At 41.3% G+C, this 15,119-nt stretch overlaps 1 long non-coding RNA gene across 1 annotated transcript; it reads left to right on the top strand.

Annotated features, from left to right (window-relative positions):
* The first annotated feature begins 4,493 nt into the window (after positions 1 to 4,493).
* On the top strand, positions 4,494 to 5,368 carry LOC140085071 (uncharacterized). The gene is made up of 2 exons (XR_011849956.1): positions 4,494 to 4,576; positions 5,077 to 5,368. It is a non-coding gene; the product is annotated as an uncharacterized lncRNA (long non-coding RNA).
* The last annotated feature ends 9,751 nt before the right edge of the window (positions 5,369 to 15,119 follow it).

Raw genomic sequence — 15,119 nt, 5'->3', positions numbered from 1 at the left:
GGACCAAACAAACAATATATGGATGAATGGCACTGACCAAAACTCTGATTTTCATTTTCTGTCCTTTATTTAACCATGGTACAGACTACAAGGGAGGAGAAGGTGCAGCAGTGCAAGAGATGGCTGCATTGTGCGTTAGCGCTTCTTCCTGCTTGTATATATACTATGGACCCCAATATAATATTGTAAGAATACCATGAAATACCATACCTTAAGGCACAGCTCTGATACCTTTTTTTCCACAGGTAAATAGCTCTTGTCATGTTGAACAACTTTGCCTATTATCTTGATTAGGTCCAGCAATTTCTATGCTCTTCTCCTCAGTTTAGCCATATCCTGTTGTGTCCACTGGCTGTGCTGATTATCCCTGCAAGTGTGTTTTCACAAAGTACAGGGCTGCTCCCTGCTCACTCTGGTGAGTGGAGGGGAAGGTCATGTGATGCGCCTCGTGTGAAGCTTGCAGGAAAGCCTTGTGTGTGCTTATAAACAGAATAGTGTGCTTACTGAAGTCTCCTACACAGAATAGCAAATGGCAGCAATTAAAACATTTAGCAAAAAATTGACATGTCATACAGTTCTGTACATAGAAGCATGAAAAAGTTATTAGCACCAGAAAAAAATGAAGATTTTTTTGTACAGAAGGCTGTAATTAATTTAAAAACCATATTGAAATTAGATCAGTTTTTTTTTTTTATTTGTACCATATGTGCATTGGAAGAGTGGTAGTCTTATATGGTGAATATGTCCCAAACTCTATATTTATATATATATATATTTTCAATGAAAAAATTGGGGGTCATTTTATACGCCCAGTCGGTACTTATTCCACAATCCTTGTCACTACAGGCTAGTCACTACATAGATCCTGTATGTGTATGTACACTATGCAGTGTTCAGTGGATTAACTTGGAATTTCACTGGGTGTGCTGCTAAATTACTGAAGGCATCTTAAATTTTACTCAGCTTCAGGGCAAAGACAAGAACAGATTACTTTTAGAACACAAAATACCATGACTCTGGAAGGAAAAGGGCACTCAGCACAATATGGTCATTGTTCTGTTTGTTTTTAAAGTAGGAATCATATAATAATTTGGTGAAAATCATTATGAAATCGGAGCCATTTTAATAAGGAATTGATTTTTGGGCTACACATTCCACAATAGATACTGGAGAGATTAAAAGGATTGAAATATGGGTTATCTGATCTACAAATATATGTGTGGCCAAAATTAGCACATAATATATTATTTATTATTAATATATATATATATATATATATATATATATATATATATATATATATATATATATATATATATTTATTTATTTATTTTTTAAATAAATAAAATACAACCTGGCACAGCTTATGAGTGAGTCTATAGAGTAATATTCAACCTATTGTAGATATACCATACAGATGTACAATAGAATATTTATTTAAATAAAACAATACCCGGCAGCACTGTGGCACATTGGTTAGCACTACAGCTGTGGAATGCTGTGGTCCTGGGTTTAAGTCCCATCCAGGTCAACATCTGCAAAGAGTTTATATGTTCTATCTGTGTTTATGTGGCCTTCCGGTTTGTGGGGGCCTTCCGGTTTCCAGATTGTGAGCACCCTTGAGGACAGGGACTAGTTTGGCAAGCTCTGTGGAATCTGTGTGCGTTATATAAATAAAAGATTTATTATTATTATTATGATCTACACAATATAAATGCAATATATTGTTGCTTTAACTTTCAAAAGGTTAAAAATACATTCAGGAAGGATGTCTGTAATATCTCAATTGCATAGCCATAATGAGCAGGCGCCTATTACCATTTGAAAAGTGCAACCCCCAGGACTTGGGAGCGCAAGCTGGCAGGGTGCCAGGTAAAGTTTACATTGCATATTTTTACAACCAAGTTATATAGGGAATAGTTAAAAATGTGCTTTCTATGTACTGTTCAGTCTCATTTGGAAAGAGCCCTCTGATGACAGATTCCCTTTAAGATGAAAGACTGTTTTGCAACTTACTCTGTTACAATATATACTTCAACAAAGCAAATATGTACCGGTCACGTGATTATCATACAGATTCATACAGATAGGTTCATTTGATTTCCAAATTCTTCCCATATCACCACTATAATACAATTAACTAATCTGCAGTGGAAGCCTGGGATCGAGGGACTCTGGGGGCAAGGCTCCAGGTCCCAGAAAGAATGACAGGAGGTAGAGACAAAGGAAGAGAGGCGCAGCTATCGTGTGATATCGTAATGGTCAATTAATGTAGAAGAGTAAGTGAAGACTCTCACCTTGATGAAGATGGTATAGGCATGTAATGAAATAGCTACCAGCAGCTGCCACTCCTGGGAGACCACGTTTGCCAAGGACCAGGATCCTGGAACGATGTGGAATGGAGGAAGAGCCCGACGAGAGGTTCAGGAAGGCGCTTGGTGCAAACAGCAGACGTAGAGATCCAATGGATAAAGGAATCTCTTTTATTATTGTTAAAAATATTTATCTCATAAAATGAGCATATGCATAACGTATTAAAAATACAGTGCGACGCGTTTCAGCTCTGGACTAGAGCTTTCATCAGGCATGGTGTAAAGAAACAATCCAACAGATTTATAGCTTACCTCGTTATGAAAATAAAGAAAAAAAAAAAAAAAAAATGTCACGTGACCTACCGGGGGTCAAAGTTCAGGGTTTTTCCGTTCGTATACGGAACCCTCCCGGTGTTCTAATGGTGAAAAATACATTTGATCTATATAAGTAGACAGGATTTATACATAGTATTGTTTCTAAGAAATAGCGGTTGCAATTTGAAGAGAACATGTACATTGTGACAATATCTATATAAACCAGCGATAGATGCATACAACAATCGATGTATAAACTTATGAATGAGGACATGCTAGAAGAGCAGAGGCACATACATAGTGTGATGAAGCGAACCTAAGAGGATATAGTGTCTTGCGGGGTATTCCGAGGCAAACAGCTGTGGTGGCGTCTGGATTGGGTGCCATGGAGACCCAAACTACGGAAAGCAGTATGTGACAATCTTAAAAAGGCAAAATAAATAAAAAAAAAAAAAAAAAAAAAAATTAAAAAAAATATTTTAAAAAAAAAAAAATCATGCAGATAATAAATAGATGAATAAATATATAAATAAATAAATAACTAAATGAGCACAAAGGTTATATGGCTTTGGATGATGGAACTACTGTTAAATGGATTCTATGACTTCATTCAGACCATGTGGGCTGAGAGTATCGAGTTTATATATCCAATATGACTCTCTTCGGTTGAGCCTTTTGATTCGATCGGGGACTTTTTTTGATATTTCCTCGATCGGGGTAACTTTTATGCAGCTAAAATTGCCTCCATGTACCTGTGTAATGTGTTTGGAGAGGCTTTGTTTTAAAAAACCAATTTTGGTTTTATGTCTGTGCCCATTTATTCTCATTCGTAATGATTGAATAGTGCGGCCAACATATTGTTGGCCACATGAACAATCAACCAAATATATAACGAAGCTGGACGAGCAGGAGAGGGTGTTTTTGATTTTAAATATCTCTCCTGTTCTCCTGGAAACAAATGTATTAACGCCACTATTGATGGTATCACAGCAGAGACATAGTTTGTGTCTGCATTTGGTTACTCTTGGGGCTTCCGGGCTCGAGGTCTGCGTGACAGACTTGGTAGCATTTTTGCTTTTTAATCTGCTGGGTGCGATCAGATTCTTGATTGTTGTGGCTTTCCTAAATGTAATTTTTGGCTGCCTTGGCAGTATCTTCTGTAGAACAGGGTCCTTTCTTAGGATCCCCCAGTGTTTGGCCAGACATGCTCTGATTTTGGTGTTACCTCTATCATAGGTGGTGATAAAGTTGAGAGGACGTTTCGTATCATTTTCCACTCCTTTCCGTGTTTCTGCACTTTCTAGACATTCCTTCTGTGTTTTTTTAGCATATTTAAGATACGCTTGTTCAACTAGTTCCTTGGGGTATTTCTTCTCTCGAAACCTTTTCTTCAGTATCAGGGATTGTTTTGCATAATCTGTCTGTTTTATACAGTTCTTACGGATCCTGTGGAACTGGCTAAAGGGAACGTTCCTCAGCCATTTGGCGTAATGTGCACTATGGAATTCTAGGAAACTGTTGCTATCTACGCTTTTGAAGTGGGTGATAGAGATGATTTTCCCACTATTTTTTATCAGTTCTAAATCTAAAAATACTATTTTTTCTCGACTGAGATTCATGGTAAACTTGAGGCCCCAATCATTATTATTGAGTTCCCCAATGAATTCTTTTGCCTCAGCCTCACTACCTTGCCATATGAAGAACAAATCATCGATATAACGACGAAAATATACAATATTCTTTGGCCAAAAGGTTGAGTTGTAGATATTTTTTTTAAATTTTTTTTTTTTTTTTTTTTTTTTTTATTTATTTTGCCTTTTTAAGATTGTCACATACTGCTTTCCGTAGTTTGGGTCTCCATGGCACCCAATCCAGACGCCACCACAGCGGTTTGCCTCGGAATACCCCGCAAGACACTATATCCTCTTAGGTTCGCTTCATCACACTATGTATGTGCCTCTGCTCTTCTAGCATGTCCTCATTCATAAGTTTATACATCGATTGTTGTATGCATCTATCGCTGGTTTATATAGATATTGTCACAATGTACATGTTCTCTTCAAATTGCAACCGCTATTTCTTAGAAACAATACTATGTATAAATCCTGTCTACTTATATAGATCAAATGTATTTTTCACCATTAGAACACCGGGAGGGTTCCGTATACGAACGGAAAAACCCTGAACTTTGACCCCCGGTAGGTCACGTGACTTTTTTTTTTTTTTTTTTTTTTTTTTTTTCTTTATTTTCATAACGAGGTAAGCTATAAATCTGTTGGATTGTTTCTTTACACCATGCCTGATGAAAGCTCTAGTCCAGAGCTGAAACGCGTCGCACTGTATTTTTAATACGTTATGCATATGCTCATTTTATGAGATAAATATTTTTAACAATAATAAAAGAGATTCCTTTATCCATTGGATCTCTACGTCTGCTGTTTGCACCAAGCGCCTTCCTGAACCTCTCGTCGGGCTCTTCCTCCATTCCACATCGTTCCAGGATCCTGGTCCTTGGCAAACGTGGTCTCCCAGGAGTGGCAGCTGCTGGTAGCTATTTCATTACATGCCTATACCATCTTCATCAAGGTGAGAGTCTTCACTTACTCTTCTACATTAATTGACCATTACGATATCACACGATAGCTGCGCCTCTCTTCCTTTGTCTCTACCTCCTGTCATTCTTTCTGGGACCTGGAGCCTTGCCCCCAGAGTCCCTCGATCCCAGGCTTCCACTGCATTCATCTACACGAACCACGAGACCCGATCCCTGGTTTGTGAGCAAGAGGTAACAAAAGAAAGGGGAATAAAAAGAGAGGCTGCAACTGCAACAATGGAATACTTCAAGGGACGGATCCAAAGCAGAAAGAACCGACTCACAAGACTTTTGAACGAAAATAACGTGGATTTCCAGACTAACAATCATCCAGATAATAAGAACAATGAAGGTCGGTGGAATTTCAATCAGATGTCCCTACTTTTCAAAGACTTCGAAAATCTTAGCAGAAAAGAACTTTTACATAGTATGGACATTATGTTTTTAGAATTGTATTTACAGAAAGATATTATACCAAGGGGTCTTAGAATCAATATCCCCTCTGCCTTTCCAGATGATACTAGATTCACAGATGAATGGGAAAAACACCTATCGAACTTTTCTAAAAGTCTAGTATCCCGTGTAATTAACAAAAGGTCCTCAGAATGTTCACAGCTAGCAGACAAATTAGTTGTCATAAGTGAGAAACTACACACTTTTGAAAAACACCCTGAGTTTATTAAAATCAACCAGAATATTCAGGATAGGCTACTAACTCTAGAAAAAGAAATTTCTGAAAGAAAAATCAGAAAATTGACACAGAGAGATGCACCACACGGCCAAAAAACCAATAAGAGAGATACCAATCATCATAAACAAACATATCGCTCCAAACATAGAGAGATTCCTTCTGATAGAACACATCAAACACGTCAAACACGCCCCCCTCCTCCCAAAACACTCACCACCATACCGGGTGCTCCAGAACCATGGGACAACGGGAGAACGTTCCATAACTCAAATTTCAAATCTCAGCCCCCCACAAATTCAGTCCCTAACTCTCGACAAGCATTTCGTTCCTGCCAAGATAAAAACACAGTTACACAAGGAAACCTAAATGCTCACACCATTGTCCCCATCCCCCCTGCTAGGAAGAAAGATGCGGACTGTCTAGTTAATACGTACCCTCCACTCAGAGACCACACACACACCTACATCTACGACAACTCATTGATCAATTTGTCTAGTCTCTCCACTCACGATCATGCGGGCTCTTTCTTATGCCACCATGACCCCAAGGAAAACATAGAAGCCGAAGAACTTCCATCTGTCAGTGATATTTCCTCACCCATTAGCAATTCCTCTTTTTTAGGATTAGGACCAACCCGCCCAAACACCCCTTTACAACCTCCCCTGGATCCCAGCACGCGTCCCACTCCCAGGAAAATAGAGCAAGCCCTAATGACACCTATAAAAAGAACGCCATTCCAGAACAAAATCTTGAAATACTTCATACCCTTAGATACACCAAAAATGACAAAAAGAAAAAGAAGTACAGAGGATGCAGGGGAGGTAGAAAACTTAGAAAAGGGGAAAAGAACCAGAAAATCGTTGCAGACACTACAACTCCCACTTTCCCAAACAATAAGTCAAATACCAGTGAAACAGTAAAAATTTTTAACCTGTCTAACCACCTATTGTCCCATAATGAAAAATCAGTACTATCAAGAGGACTAAATTTCTGTCCCGAAAAAACCACAGATGATTTCCAGCTCTTTATTGATTTAAACGTATTCATAAAGAAACTAACACAACAAAGGTACTTCCATATTTCCAAAAGAACACAGAACCCTACGGAGAGCGAACCTAACCCTGATCCTTATACACACCAAAGTGTGAGCAAGAAATCCACTTTCAACCCTATTTCCCAAAGAGGTCACCACATAGAGACCTTTTTTTCGTTGGTGGCCAATGATTTTAAAAATATTAAATCTTTCCAGAACACCAACAACAATCTAACAAAGGGGGAGTCTGAGGCACTAAGGACACTCAGCTCCAATCTGGAAATTATAATACGTGCCGCAGACAAAGGGGGAGGAGTGGTGATACAAAATAGGGAAGATTATCTGACAGAAGCATATAATATACTAGGAGACACCAATTATTATAATCTCCTGAAGAACAACCCCTATCCCTTCTTTGAAAAGAAATATAATGCTTTCATCAAAGAAGCCTACGAATCTAAAATAATCAATAAAAAAGAAAAAGGTTTTTTATCTGTAAGCCACCCACCACTGCCCACATTTTACCATTTACCAAAAATACACAAGGACCAAGAAAAACCCCCAGGCCGTCCCATCATTTCGGGAATTGGATCCCTCACATGTAATTTGTCGCATTATGTTGACCTTTTCTTGCAGCCTATCGTTACGAAACTTCCCTCATATCTCCGTGACTCTAGTAGTCTGATCAAAGATCTGGAAGATTTCAGATGGAAAGACACATACCTTTTTTTGACACTAGACATCTCGTCCCTTTATTCCAATATACCTCACCATTTAGGTTTGCAATCCATGCAATGGTATCTGTCTAATCATACTACCCTTCCTTCCAAACAAGTAGAATTTCTCACAGCTGGAATGGAATTCGTCCTCAAACGCAATGCATTTGAATTCCAAGAAAAAATTTACCATCAGTGTCGCGGAACAGCCATGGGGACCCGAGCGGCCCCCAGCTACGCAAATTTATTTATGGGACACTTTGAATCCCTTTTTATCTACAACTCAACCTTTTGGCCAAAGAATATTGTATATTTTCGTCGTTATATCGATGATTTGTTCTTCATCTGGCAAGGTAGTGAGGCTGAGGCAAAAGAATTCGTTGGGGAACTCAATAATAATGATTGGGGCCTCAAGTTTACCATGAATCTCAGTCGAGAAAAAATAGTATTTTTAGATTTAGAACTGATAAAAAATAGTGGGAAAATCATCTCTATCACCCACTTCAAAAGCGTAGATAGCAACAGTTTCCTAGAATTCCATAGTGCACATTACGCCAAATGGCTGAGGAACGTTCCCTTTAGCCAGTTCCACAGGATCCGTAAGAACTGTACAAAACAGACAGATTATGCAAAACAATCCCTGATACTGAAGAAAAGGTTTCGAGAGAAGAAATACCCCAAGGAACTAGTTGAACAAGCGTATCTTAAATATGCTAAAAAACACAGAAGGAATGTCTAGAAACACGGAAAGGAGTGGAAAATGATACGAAACGTCCTCTCAACTTTATCACCACCTATGATAGAGGTAACACCAAAATCAGAGCATGTCTGGCCAAACACTGGGGGATCCCAAGAAAGGACCCTGTTCTACAGAAGATACTGCCAAGGCAGCCAAAAATTACATTTAGGAAAGCCACAACAATCAAGAATCTGATCGCACCCAGCAGATTAAAAAGCAAAAATGCTACCAAGTCTGTCACGCAGACCTCGAGCCCGGAAGCCCCAAGAGTAACCAAATGCAGACACAAACTATGTCTCTGCTGTGATACCATCAATAGTGGCGTTAATACATTTGTTTCCAGGAGAACAGGAGAGATATTTAAAATCAAAAACACCCTCTCCTGCTCGTCCAGCTTCGTTATATATTTGGTTGATTGTTCATGTGGCCAACAATATGTTGGCCGCACTATTCAATCATTACGAATGAGAATAAATGGGCACAGACATAAAACCAAAATTGTTTTTTTAAAACAAAGCCTCTCCAAACACATTACACAGGTACATGGAGGCAATTTTAGCTGCATAAAAGTTACCCCGATCGAGGAAATATCAAAAAAAGTCCCCGATCGAATCAAAAGGCTCAACCGAAGAGAGTCATATTGGATATATAAACTCGATACTCTCAGCCCACATGGTCTGAATGAAGTCATAGAATCCATTTAACAGTAGTTCCATCATCCAAAGCCATATAACCTTTGTGCTCATTTAGTTATTTATTTATTTATATATTTATTCACCTATTTATTATCTGCATGATTTTTTTTTTTTTTTTTTAATATTTTTTTTAAATTTTTTTTTTTTTTTTTTTTTAAATTTATTTTGCCTTTTTAAGATTGTCACATACTGCTTTCCGTAGTTTGGGTCTCCATGGCACCCAATCCAGACGCCACCACAGCGGTTTGCCTCGGAATACCCCGCAAGACACTATATCCTCTTAGGTTCGCTTCATCACACTATGTATGTGCCTCTGCTCTTCTAGCATGTCCTCATTCATAAGTTTATACATCGATTGTTGTATGCATCTATCGCTGGTTTATATAGATATTGTCACAATGTACATGTTCTCTTCAAATTGCAACCGCTATTTCTTAGAAACAATACTATGTATAAATCCTGTCTACTTATATAGATCAAATGTATTTTTCACCATTAGAACACCGGGAGGGTTCCGTATACGAACGGAAAAACCCTGAACTTTGACCCCCGGTAGGTCACGTGACATTTTTTTTTTTTTTTTTTCTTTATTTTCATAACGAGGTAAGCTATAAATCTGTTGGATTGTTTCTTTACACCATGCCTGATGAAAGCTCTAGTCCAGAGCTGAAACGCGTCGCACTGTATTTTTAATACGTTATGCATATGCTCATTTTATGAGATAAATATTTTTAACAATAATAAAAGAGATTCCTTTATCCATTGGATCTCTACGTCTGCTGTTTGCACCAAGCGCCTTCCTGAACCTCTCGTCGGGCTCTTCCTCAATTAACTAATCTGGAACTTGAACATGGTAAAAGATTACATTTTTTTTTACTGCGTCTGGTTTGCTAATGTATCATTTTGAGTATTTTAACTTCAATGAAACAGCTAAGCAGCAATAGATTGCTGAAATGACTGTCAGCTGTTTAAATGTAATACACATTTTTTCATTTACAAACATACTATAGATGCATTTTATTCTATTTACAATAGCAGATTTCTCATCTTGAATATTCATAATCTGAATAACATCTCATGAGACAAATTTTAGCCATCTGCGATAACTAAAGGATGAGGAGTTCCCTCTGGAACACACATTTTCAGCATTTGTAGCATTTCTACTCTAAATAATGTGGCTTTGTCTAGTCACTTAAGTGATCTTACTGTCCATTCTTTAATATTTTGACATAAATGTTATATCATTAGAGTGGTACACAAAGATCAAACCTGGACAAAGACAACCCGTAAATCAGTATAACGTAAGTTCAATATTTCTTATTTCTCATAAAAACACTATATTCAATGCTTAAAATGCTTAGATATTTATTTTTCTAAATTTATTATTGTCATTATTACCACTGCTTGTATTTGGAAGCTGTTTGTGTCTAGAATTTATAAGTAGGCCCATGTATTTCCATGGTAACACACTACAAACTTTCTAACATACATCCAAAAGTTTAGCAAAAATGGGGCGTGGCCTGACCGCAATGTCGCACAGATGTGCCTAAGCAGAGCTCCGTGCCGGGCCGAAACTAAATAGGGGCAAATTACACTGCCACATGGGGAAATCAGGCACTAAGAGGGCACCAAGACGGCAAAGGAGTCAGTCACCACACAGCACGCCTATCTTCAACTTCTTCTCGCCCCTCCAGGAGCGCTTACCCTCCTCTGATAGTGACTCCGGCAGCTTCTCCTCCTGTGCGACGCCATCTTGTGAGGATCGCCGACCAGACCGGGGCTCACCCAGTGCTGCAGGGAAGAGACGAACCTCTTCATCAGTGGCACTGAGGACACACGTGCCGGCCGCGTGCACCGGAGAAGGAGCGGAGCGGGCGTGCAGCAGTCGGCCTGCCTGCCCTTCTACAGGCCTCTCTCTAGGGATTGGAGACCCAACTAGCGGTGAGCTTTATTCCCTGCCCGGAGCACATTTGGGCCATCTGCAAGTCCAGCAGCATACACCACAGGGGACTGACACCCACACAAACAGGGCCTCTATTAGTATGGCCTCTCCATTCAAGGCCCCCTCAGCTGCCATGCCGCAGACCCCACATGAAACCCAAAAGAAGGGGACTAAAGGGGCGAATACCTCAACCCAGAGCCCCCCAACTAAGCGCCCGTTACTTCTAGATGGGGGTGATCCACGGGAGTCACAGCAACAGGCCCGACGAGACGGTACAGAGGAGGAGCACCGCGACTCCTTGTGCCCCACACTGCCCACTCCTGAGGCTGCAGCCCGTGCTCTCCAGGGACATCCAGAGCTGCAGGCTCTACTAGCCCTACTTCCCTCTAAGGGGGATATGGACACACTAGCACAGGACCTTAAAGGGGACTGGCACCAAGATCTCCAGAAAGTGCAAGTGGAGGTTAATGCTATACAAGACAGGGTCGAGACCCTAGAAGCTTTTAGACCCGAGACAAAAGCCACTCTATCAGAGATCCTAGAGAAAACCGAATCCCAATCCACACAAGTGAGACAACTCAGATGGATGACCTGGAAAATAGGAACCGGCGAAACAACATTAGAATTAGGGGTCTACCTGAGGCGACTCATGCATCTGATCTCATTCCTACTCTCACGGGGATATTTAACATGCTACTGGGTCGACCGGTGGACACACATATTGAAATTGACCGTGCCCATAGGGCACTTAGGGCCCGGAGCACGGACCAGTCAAGACCACGTGATGTTATTTGTAGGATCCATTTCTACTCCATTAAGGACCAGATAATGCAGAAGGCGAGACAAAAAGGTGATCTGGACTTTGATGGAGCACGCATAGCCTTGTTCCCTGACCTTTCTAGACGCACTCTCTGACAAAGAGCCGCTCTCCGTCCGCTTCTACAAGTGTTGCAGGAAAAAAACATCCCCTACAGGTGGGGATTTCCCTTTGCGTTGCATGCTCGCTCCTCCAATGCTCAAGCGTCGTTGGTTCATCTAGAAGACCTACCATCTTTCTTACGTACCTTGGATCTGCCACCGATGACCCTCCCCGACTGGGACAATCCATCTTCGGACCGCCTCCCTCAGGCCACTGGTCCCCCTGTCCCGGAGCCTAGAAGACTGCAAAACGCGAGCTCACCCGCCCGCAACACCAGAGGAACAGGAGACGGTTTGACCCCGAGTAGACCCGAACTCACAATCCTTGCTGGTCAAACTCCGATGTTGTTTCTACGTAAAGCATTGTATCCTTTCACGCTCCTCCATGTTTTTGTTCGATTGTTATCATAATGGTTTGAAGCTGACTCCCATGCCTCTGTGACCCATACATTATTCGCTTGTTATCAAAGATGACGCTTTATAATTAGAGCACCCATTCTATCAGATGTTGGGTACACAGATGCAAAAAGACCGCAGCCCTTACACATCCCTCTATCATAATATATTATCTTCCTTACAATCCAGCCCCTATGCATGTACCTTTCCAACGCAAAACAATTAGGCCACTACGAGCTACTACTCTGCCTAGGTTTATAACAAACCACATCTGCATTCAGTAAAAGTACCTACCCCCATAGGTGTAATCGTAGTAAGACACTACGGTTTTGTTTTGTGCTACCGCCCTATTCTGTTTAGAACCCATCCCGGACTTGTCTCCGTTCTGGGTTTTTCTGTGTTTTAGGTTCTTTTCCCTGCCATCCTAACCCTTATACCTACCTAACTCTCCTCCACCCTATCCCCCTCCACTGCAGCCACCACCTCCTGGTCCACCACCTCAGAGTCATTCAGATAGGTCGAAGTGCTCTCTCACAAATTCCCCACAATGGCTGCTCCAGCAGCTCTTCCGTTTAAAATTGCATCCTTTAACGCTAAAGGGCTAAATGTTCCAGAAAAGAGATTGCAGACTCTCAGGTTCAGGTTCTGTGTGTACAGGAAACACACTTTAAGACTGATAACATGCCTACAATTAATTGCAAACACTACCCCACTCATCTCCACAGCACTAACCCCGAGAAGAAATCTAGAGGGGTCTCCATATTCATACACAAATCTGCACAATGTTCCATAGTGGAATCCATAATTGACACCGAAGCCAGATACATTTTTTTAAAATGTGACATCCAGGGTTCTGTATACACATTTGCTAACATTTATGCCCCGAATATCGACCAGACAAATTTCCTACTCAGAACGCTGGAGAAACTAACTGAGTTCACAAGTGGCTCTCTTATCCTGTGTGGTGATTTCAATTTAGCTATCAACCCTCTCATAGACACCTCTACAGGCAAATCATCCGTGTCCTACGGCAAGCTAAATCGCCTGCGTAAACTACTCCATTCAATGCAGTTATGCGATATTTGGCGGCTACACCGCCCAGAGGATAGGGATTATACATTCTATTCGCAAGTCCACAACACCTACAGCAGAATAGATTACATCTACATTCAGCACCACCTTCTTCCGTCGGCTCTCTCCACTGAGATAATCACCTCAGACCACGCTCCGGTAACATGCACACTCTCTCTCCTACCTGGTAGACGCTCTTCCTTTAACTGGAGACTGAACGAGACTCTACTGCAGGATCAGCTCTGTCTAACTGAACTAAAGGAGGCCACTAATACATTCCATCTGGACCACCAACATGACACCACATCTCCTGCCTTTAAGTGGGAAATCCTCAAGCGTAATCTGAGGGGTATCCTCATAAAGCACGGATCCCGTCTGAAAAAGGCAGCGGGGGCTAAACTCAAATCCCCCCTGTTCACCCTTCACGACCTGGAGGCTAAACACAAACAAACACTCCTGCTTGGCACTCTCCGCGAGCTCACTGCAGTCAGACATGAAGTTAAGACTATTCTTGAGGCCAAACAACAACGTTTCAAACATCTGTGCTCCCACTCATTTTATGAGTGGGGGAACAAGCCGGGGCGACTACTGGCTAGGGCCCTTCGAGATAAAAGAGCATATACTTATATAGCGTCAATAAAAAAGGAAGGTAATACTCCTGTTCATACCACGGATGAGATAGCTGAGGCCTTTTCCTCCTACTATCACTCTCTATACAATCTCCCACCACCTGCTACTACATTCACCCCACCGCAACCCCCATGCACGTTGCAACAATACATTCAAGACACGGCTTTGCCAACTCTCTCTCACGAGGATATAGAATCGCTTGATCTACCCTTCACACTGGAAGAGCTACAAACAGTGATAAAATCCCTGCCAGCAGGTAAGAGCCCGGGCCCTGATGGGTACACTGCTGCCTTTTATAAAGCCATGATCCACGAAATCACACCAAACTTGCTAGAGACATTCAATGCAGTTACCTTTACTAACCCTCTTCCCCCTTCATTTCTTCACGCACACATCACTTTAATCCCCAAGGCGGGCAAAGATCCCCAGCTTTGTCCGAGTTACAGGCCAATATCCCTCATTAACACTGACACCAAAATTTATGCTAAAATGCTTGCCTGCAGATTGGCAAGACTACTGGGAGGCCTAGTTCACCCCGATCAAGTGGGTTTCATCCCAAATAGGGAGGCGAGGGATAACACCCTGAAGTCCTTCTCTTTGATCCACCAAACAGCTCTATCTAAAACCCCTACTCTCATTTTATCACCAGATGCTGAAAAGGCTTTCGATCGGGTGGACTGGACATTCCTAGAGGAAACCCTGTCCCAAATTGGGTTGGGCCCCGCGATTAGGGCTAAAATCAAAGCCCTCTATTGCGCCCCCCAAGCACAAATTAGAATCAATGGCTCACTATCACCTCCCTTTTCCATCAAAAACGGGACTAGGCAAGGATGTCCCCTGTCTCCACTTCTCTACGCTCTAGTGATGGAACACCTTCTCATTGCTATCAGATCGCACCCAGATATCAAGGGAATCAGAGTAGGAAAAAGAGAGTACAAATGTTCAGCCTTCGCTGATGATGTCCTCCTTTACTTAACAAACCCCAGTACCTCCCTACCCCCACTTATGGCAGTCCTAGAAACGTTTGGCTACTTCAACAACCATAAAATAAACGTTACCAAAAGCGTA

The sequence above is a fragment of the Engystomops pustulosus genome, chromosome 1 (genome assembly GCF_040894005.1).
Source record: "Engystomops pustulosus chromosome 1, aEngPut4.maternal, whole genome shotgun sequence".
Classification (NCBI taxonomy): domain Eukaryota; kingdom Metazoa; phylum Chordata; class Amphibia; order Anura; family Leptodactylidae; genus Engystomops; species Engystomops pustulosus.
Note: the sequence above shows the minus strand (reverse complement) of the source record. Positions and strands in the feature narration are given on the sequence as shown.